This window comes from Cynara cardunculus, unplaced genomic scaffold, assembly GCF_001531365.2.
Source record: "Cynara cardunculus var. scolymus isolate 2C unplaced genomic scaffold, CcrdV1 Un_Scaffold_2554, whole genome shotgun sequence".
Classification (NCBI taxonomy): Eukaryota; Viridiplantae; Streptophyta; class Magnoliopsida; order Asterales; family Asteraceae; genus Cynara; species Cynara cardunculus.
Window position 1 is genome coordinate 54,001 of NW_020201133.1, and position 6,982 is coordinate 60,982.

Here is a 6,982-nt window from a genome sequence, read left to right on the forward strand (position 1 = left end):
AGGATCTCCGTAGGAAGCTTCCAGTTACTCGTACATTATTCCCGTGGCACAACACTATGCAATTTAGCCTCACAAGAGAKATCACAAAAGAGCTGGGAATCGAKAAGTAGAACAAAGGTTGATTTGGGTTTTCTGATCTTGAAACCAAAATTGTTTCATGTTTTGCTGAACAAGCATGTGTTAGTTTCCTCCTGTTAGAATCTTTATGGAGTGTTACGGAATGACCATTGACTAGGGTTTGACTTTTTCTCTCAAGGAGGCATGATCGTATGAAGATGATGTTGATGCTTTCGGTTGCTCCTTGGTGATGTGTTTGCGTTTATGCTCTTCGTCTCGGTTTGCTTGGTGTTCGATCTTGGTCTTCCTTTTGATTCATCCTACAACGGTCGAGGGTTTCACGGTTTGGTTTCACGGTTTCCCTTCACGGCGGTTTTAGGGTTTCGCTTTGGCGGGTTTTGGGTTGAATCGGCGGCAGTGTTTGGCTTTCGTTTCTTCTTGAAGGCTTTTTCCGTTTGGTTTGGCTTTGTTTTCGTCCTTGGTTGAAGGAGTTTGTGATCGTGTTCGCTGGAGGTGTTTTCTTTGTTTGATCCCGTCTTCTTCTTCATAGGCCGATTAGGGTTTATTGGTTTTTTAGGTGGCGGCTTTTGGTTTCTGCATCTCGGTTTTAGTTTGGCAACGATGGCTGGTTTTTGTTTCCGTTTTCTTCCTCACAGTCCGTTTAGGGTTTTTGTGTGGAGGAGGCGTCTTTTGGCCGTTGTTTCTGTTTTGAAGCCGATTAGGGTTTCTTGTCTTGGGTGGAGGAGATTTCGTTAAAGGTTGGTTTCGTTTTGTTTCCCTTGGCTGGTTACTCGTTTGTGTTATCTTGGCCGTCCGTACACGGGCTTGGTTTCTTTCTTCCCTTCGGTTAGCTGTTTCTTTGTTGTTTCTTTGTGAAGGTGTTTGCGTATTGTTGGTGATTGTTAAAAGGTTTTTGCTTGATTGCGTGTGGCTGTAGTTTCTCGTTTGTCCACATTTTCCTTGACTAGGGTTTGCATGTGCCTAGTACTCCTCGTCTAGGGTTTGCATGCGTTAGTGTGGTTTGGTGGGCTGTTTTGATCCTCGTCGTTTTGTGCGGTATTTGTTCGTTTGGCTTTGTTGCGGTTGGTTGGAGGTATTCCTATTTAGTTTCTTATCCCGCGTCAAGTGTTTCTGTGGTCTTCGTCTCCTTTGTTAAGTTTCTTGATAGAGTATTCAGCACCTTTTTATAAGGTCTTCGTCTACTTTATTAAGACTGCTTGGCTAGGGATTCAGCACCACGGCTTCTTGATTTGGGTTATAGTAAACTAGGTATTCTTGCCTGTTGAAGGAGGATGTTTGACTTTGCGGATGTTATCTTGGAGGATGGTTCTTCCCAGGATTTTGCTGATGTTATTTTGGGAGAGACGGATCCTAGCTTGGTAAAGGGCCCTTCTTTGCATGAGGGTCCTCAGAAGAAGTCTGGCATGATTGGGGACTCTAACCAGAGGGTTTCGGTATGGGAACGTCTTTCACCGGCGATTAGGGGCGATAAAGGTGTGGTTCCTCAGAAATCCTTTGCAGATATTGTGGGCGGTTCCTCTTTGACTGAGCTTACTTATTTTCCGGTTGAGAAAAGTGTGAAACCGCGGATCTGTTTTCCCTTGGATGTTACTAAAGGTATGGCTAAATCATTTCAATCGGTTCTTTATGGTTATTTTCTGGGTCCCCGTCTTCCTTTCCCTGTTGTTTTACGTGCGGTTCAAAATGCATGGGGAAAATTTGGTCTCATTGATGCTATGGTTAATGATATGGGGTATTTCTTTTTTCGCTTTAATGATGAGGGTGGGTGTAACCAAGTTATTGAAACGTCTCCCCTTATGATCAAAGGGAGGTTGCTGTTTGTCTCCTTCTGGGATCCCTCAAAGGGTCTTCAGAAACCTGAACACAAGTCTTGCCCGTTGTGGGTGAAGTTTTTTAATATCCCTCTAGTYGCTTTCAATAAAGAGGGTATCAGTCGCATTGCTAGTGCTATAGGCGTCCCKTTGCGCTTAGATGCTTGCACTGCCTCCACTTGTGATAGAGCATGGGGTCGTACAAACTTTGCTAAAGTTTTGGTGGATGTGTGGGCCGTGGGGGAAATGCAGAAGAATATTGAAGTGGTTATTCCCAGGCTTTCGGGTACTGGAGAGGACGTCATAAATGTTGTTCTGGAATATGATTGGGTTCCTTCCCAGTGTTCAGTGTGTAAAGTTTTTGGTCATCGTACGGCGACATGTCTGAAAGGGGATATTGAAAAACAAAGGTCTTCTGAAACAGTCACGGACAAAAGGGGTTTCACTGAGATCAGGCGAAAACAGTGGAGGAAAAAGGATACTTCAGGCCGTACAGTTTTTCAGGCAACATCTTCTGGAGGGGCCACAGGTACTCAGGATACGTTAACTGGGGTTGGTGTTCTAAAAAGCGTTCAGGAGGGTTCAAAACTCTCTGGGAAAGATACAAATGTCAAACATGTTTCAAGCTCTGAGGATTCTTTGAATTTGAAGGGGAAGGATACTGGAAAAGTAGACGGCCAATTCTGTACGGTGAATGCGGGACGTACGCCAAGAGGGAGAGAGGATGTTTCAAATGTTCAAATCTTATCGAAAGGTAATCCGGAGTTAGTGCAAAAGGTGGTGCAAGCTTTTAAACCAAGGAGGGGTAAAGTTCTTGATCTGAAAACTAGTAATCGGTTTTGTCTCTTTCTGATGAGTCTAGTGATGATGACGACTTGGAAACCATAGATACGGAGGAGCATATAAAGGCCAATAAAGGAGCGGATGATCCATCTTCTTTGTCTCAATGATAAAGTTGGCAGCTTGGAATATTAGGGGATTAAATGCCCTTATTAAACGAAAGGAGGTACAATCACTGTTGGTAATTGGAATTGGAATTGGATTTCATAGAGTCCAAAGTTGTGTACAATCACTTGGGGGATGTGTGTAGTAGTGTTTTTGGTAATTGGAATTGGATTTCAAATGGTTCGGTTAGTGATCAAGGCACTCGCCTAATTATTGCTTGGGATCCGTTGGTTTTATCTGTCCTTATGATTGAGCAGCATTATCAATATGTTCACTGTGAAGTTCGAATTCTTGGGCAAACTGAACCCCTTTTTATCTCTTTTGTTTATGGTTGTAATACGGGTACTGTACGGCGTGAACTTTGGCGGGCTTTTGGGGAATTTCATGCCTTTTGTCAGCGGAAAGCTTGGATTGCTATGGGTGACTTTAATTCGATGCTTTTCCCTCATGATGGGTTGGGAGGATCCTCTAGGAGGAATTCTGACATGGAGGAATTTCATATCTGTCTGGAGGCGGCTGAATTATTTGATATTTCATATCAAGGGTGTCAATTTTCTTGGATCCAGAAACCTTCGGGTGGAGAGGGTGTAATGAGAAAACTTGATCGTATTTTGGGCAATTCGAATTTTATATCTAGATTTGGGGATGCTTCGGCTTTCTTTGAGCCTCGGGGAATTTCTGACCATTCTCCGGGCATTCTTTCTTTCCGTGTTGGAAGACGTATTCGTCAGCGTGGTTTTAAGTTTGACAATTTTGTGACCTCTCATAAGGACTTCCTTGTTTCGGTGGAGGAGGTATGGATGAAGCCTCAGTTTGGATCTTACTTGAAGCGGGTCCTAAGGAAATTAAAAGATCTTAAGGTGGTTTGTAGGCGTCTCCGCAATTCGTATGGATGTTTGGATAAAAGGGTTGCTCAACTAAAGACTGARCTTGATGTTGCACAATTGGCTTGTGATCTTGACCCGTTTAATGATTTGCTAAAGGAGGACATCGCTCATCTCTTATTAGCTTATCAAGAAGCTAGGAGTCATCAGGTGGAATTGGCTCGTCAAAAAGCGAAAATATCTTGGCTAAATGAAGGGGATAGTAATTCTAAATTCTTCTTTCATGCTATGAAAGAAARGCGCAATCGGAACCATATAGACATGATCAGGGATTCGAATGGTGTAATTTTTGAGCATCAGGAGGTCTCAACGGCTTTCATTTCTCATTTTAAAGGGATTCTTGGTACCTCGAATAGTTTGGTTCCTTCTACTATGGGAGATTGTGTGTTTCGTCATGTTTTGTCCTTATCGGACTCTCTTCATTTAATACGTCCAATTTCAGATTTGGAAATAAAGGATGCTTTATTTGCTATTGGAAATGATAAAGCTCCTGGCCCTGACGGATATTCTTCTAAATTCTTTAAGTCAGCTTGGAATGTGGTTGGGAGGGATGTGCTTATTGGGATACATAATTTTTTCTACTCTAGAAAATTGGAGTATGAGCTGAATCATACTCTCTTATGTCTTGGGCCGAAGGTCCCAAATGCCACTTGTGTTACTGAATTTCGGCCTATTGCTTGTTGCAATGTGTTGTTGAAGTGTATAAGTAAGATTATTGCTGATCGGATGAAAGGTTCGCTGGATGTTCTTGTTAGTAAGGCTCAATCTGCGTTCATACCTGGCCGCCAAATCACTGATAATATCTTAATGGCTCATGAACTGGTTGCTGGGTATCAAAAATCGGAAGGGGAACCTAGATGTGCTTTCAAGATTGATATTCGTAAGGCTTATGATACAGTTGATTGGAACTTTCTTTTAGAGATGCTGAAGGGAATGGGTTTTCACCCAGTTATGCTCAACTGGATAAAGACTCTGATAACGACACCCTCTTATTCTATTTGTGTAAATGGACAGCCGGAGGGTTTTTTTCATGGTCAACGGGGCCTTCGACAAGGCGATCCTCTCTCTCCTTATCTGTTCACTGTTGTTATGGAGGGTCTCTCGATGCTTCTTTCGAAGTGTATTGAGGAGATGGCTAATTTTTCGTATCATCAAGGTTGTGCGGATATTAAATTGACTCATTTGTGTTTTGCTGATGACTTGTTTATCTTTTCTAAAGGAGACATTAATTCGGTGGAGATTATTAAACGTGGCTTACAATTGTTTGAAGAACGATCGGGCTTAGCGCCAAGTCTGGAGAAGAGTGAAGTGTTTTTCGGGAATGTATCAATGGAGGCTCAGTGCCGTATTCGTGAAAGTTTATCTTTTCGGCCAGGGGTGTTCCCTATTCGATACTTAGGCGTTCCTCTTTCTCCGGTTCGGCTAAAGGTTCGTGATTTTAATCCTCTTGTGTTAAAGATTAAATCTCGTCTGTTAAATTGGAAGAACAAATTCCTCTCTTATGGAGGGCGTCGTCAACTCATTATCTCAGTTCTCCAATCGATGCAAACGTTTTGGATGTCGGTATTCCTTGTACCGGCAGCTACGATTCATGAAATTGAGAAGCTTTTTCGTAATTTCTTATGGAGTAAAGCGGAGGGACAGAGGGGTAAATGTCGTGTTGCTTGGGATTCTATTTGCTTGCCTGTTCAGAATGGGGGTCTTGGTTTGAAAAGACTTGCGACCTGGAATAGATGTCTCCTGTTCAAACATATTTGGGATATTTTGAGGGAAAGAGATACGATGTGGGTCTCTTGGATTCATTCTCACTATGTTCGGGGCCGTAACTTTTGGGTTATCAAGAAGAGGAATGAGTGGTCATGGATCCTACGGAGTCTTCTAGACTTAAGACCTCATTGTCGACGTTTCTTTATCTATGATGTGGGTAATGGCTTATCGACACATGCTTGGGAAGATACATGGAGTGCATTGGGACCTCTTATCCATTCTTTGTCTTATAGATTTATCAACGGGCAGGGTTTCCATAATAATTCCACGGTATATGATGTAATGCACAGGTTTGGTTCAAATTGGCCGGAGGACTGGATTCAACGTTATCCTCAACTGCAAAATGTCCTTATTCCTTCTCACAATCTTGTGGAGGATAAAGTTCGTTGGATCGATAACAAAGGTGCTCGGGGTGATTTTCAGGTAAATGTGGCTTGGAAGACTTTACAAGAGGTAAATCCGGTTGTGCATTGGTATAAACTAGTATGGAACAAAGCTTTCTTTCCAAAACATGCTCTTTGTATGTGGATGGCTTGCCAAAAGAAATTGCCAACCCAAGATCGTATCAGTCAGTGGAAGCATGATCCACCGGATTTAAAGTGTGTGTTCTATAAATTAGTGATTGAAACGCACAATCACTTATTTTTTGAATGCTCTTATTCTAGCAGTATTTGGGAAGGCATTAAAATGGAGGTGGGTTTAACGTCTTATCCGAACAATTGGGAGGATATYCTTCACAGGGGATCCGTTCAAAATTGGAAATCTTGGTCTACGGTTCAGAGACTTGGTTTATCGGCAACWGTTTATAATATCTGGAGGGAACGAAACAGAAAGTTCTTCGACAATTTCAATCATTCGGAGGATAAAGTTATTGCGGTGATCAAGATGCAGATTATTCATCGAATGGCTTGGAAGACTAGGAAGAAGATTATGAATTCAAATGACATGTGACTTCGTGGGTGGTGCTCCTTCTCGGTTTTGGTTCTTTTGGGTCTTTCTTGCCTTTTGTACTTTGGCGGGTGGTGTTGTTTTGTTTTTGTGTATTTCCCTTTGTCATTTTTGGCTTCTTATGACTTGGTTTGTGAGTCAAAGTTGCCGTAGTTTCTCTTGCTGATTGTTCTTGTTTTGGTGACGCTTTTATTGTCTTTATAAAATTGCCTGGGGAATTCCTTCCCCTTTCAGTAATCATGACTGGATGAAAACCAATGACCTTCAGCATCTCTAAAAGAAACTGCCAATCAACTGTGTCATAAGCCTTACGAATATCTATCTTAAAAGCACATTTTGGTTCCCCTTCAAAACGCTAATATCCAGCGACCAGTTCATGCGCCATTAAGATATTATCAGTGATTTGGCGCCCAGGAATGAACGCAGATTGAGCCTTGCTAACAAGAACATCCAGCGATCCTTTCATCCGGTCAGCAATAACCTTACTAATACACTTCAACAACACATTACAACATGCAATTGGCCGATAATCAGTAACACAAGAAGCAT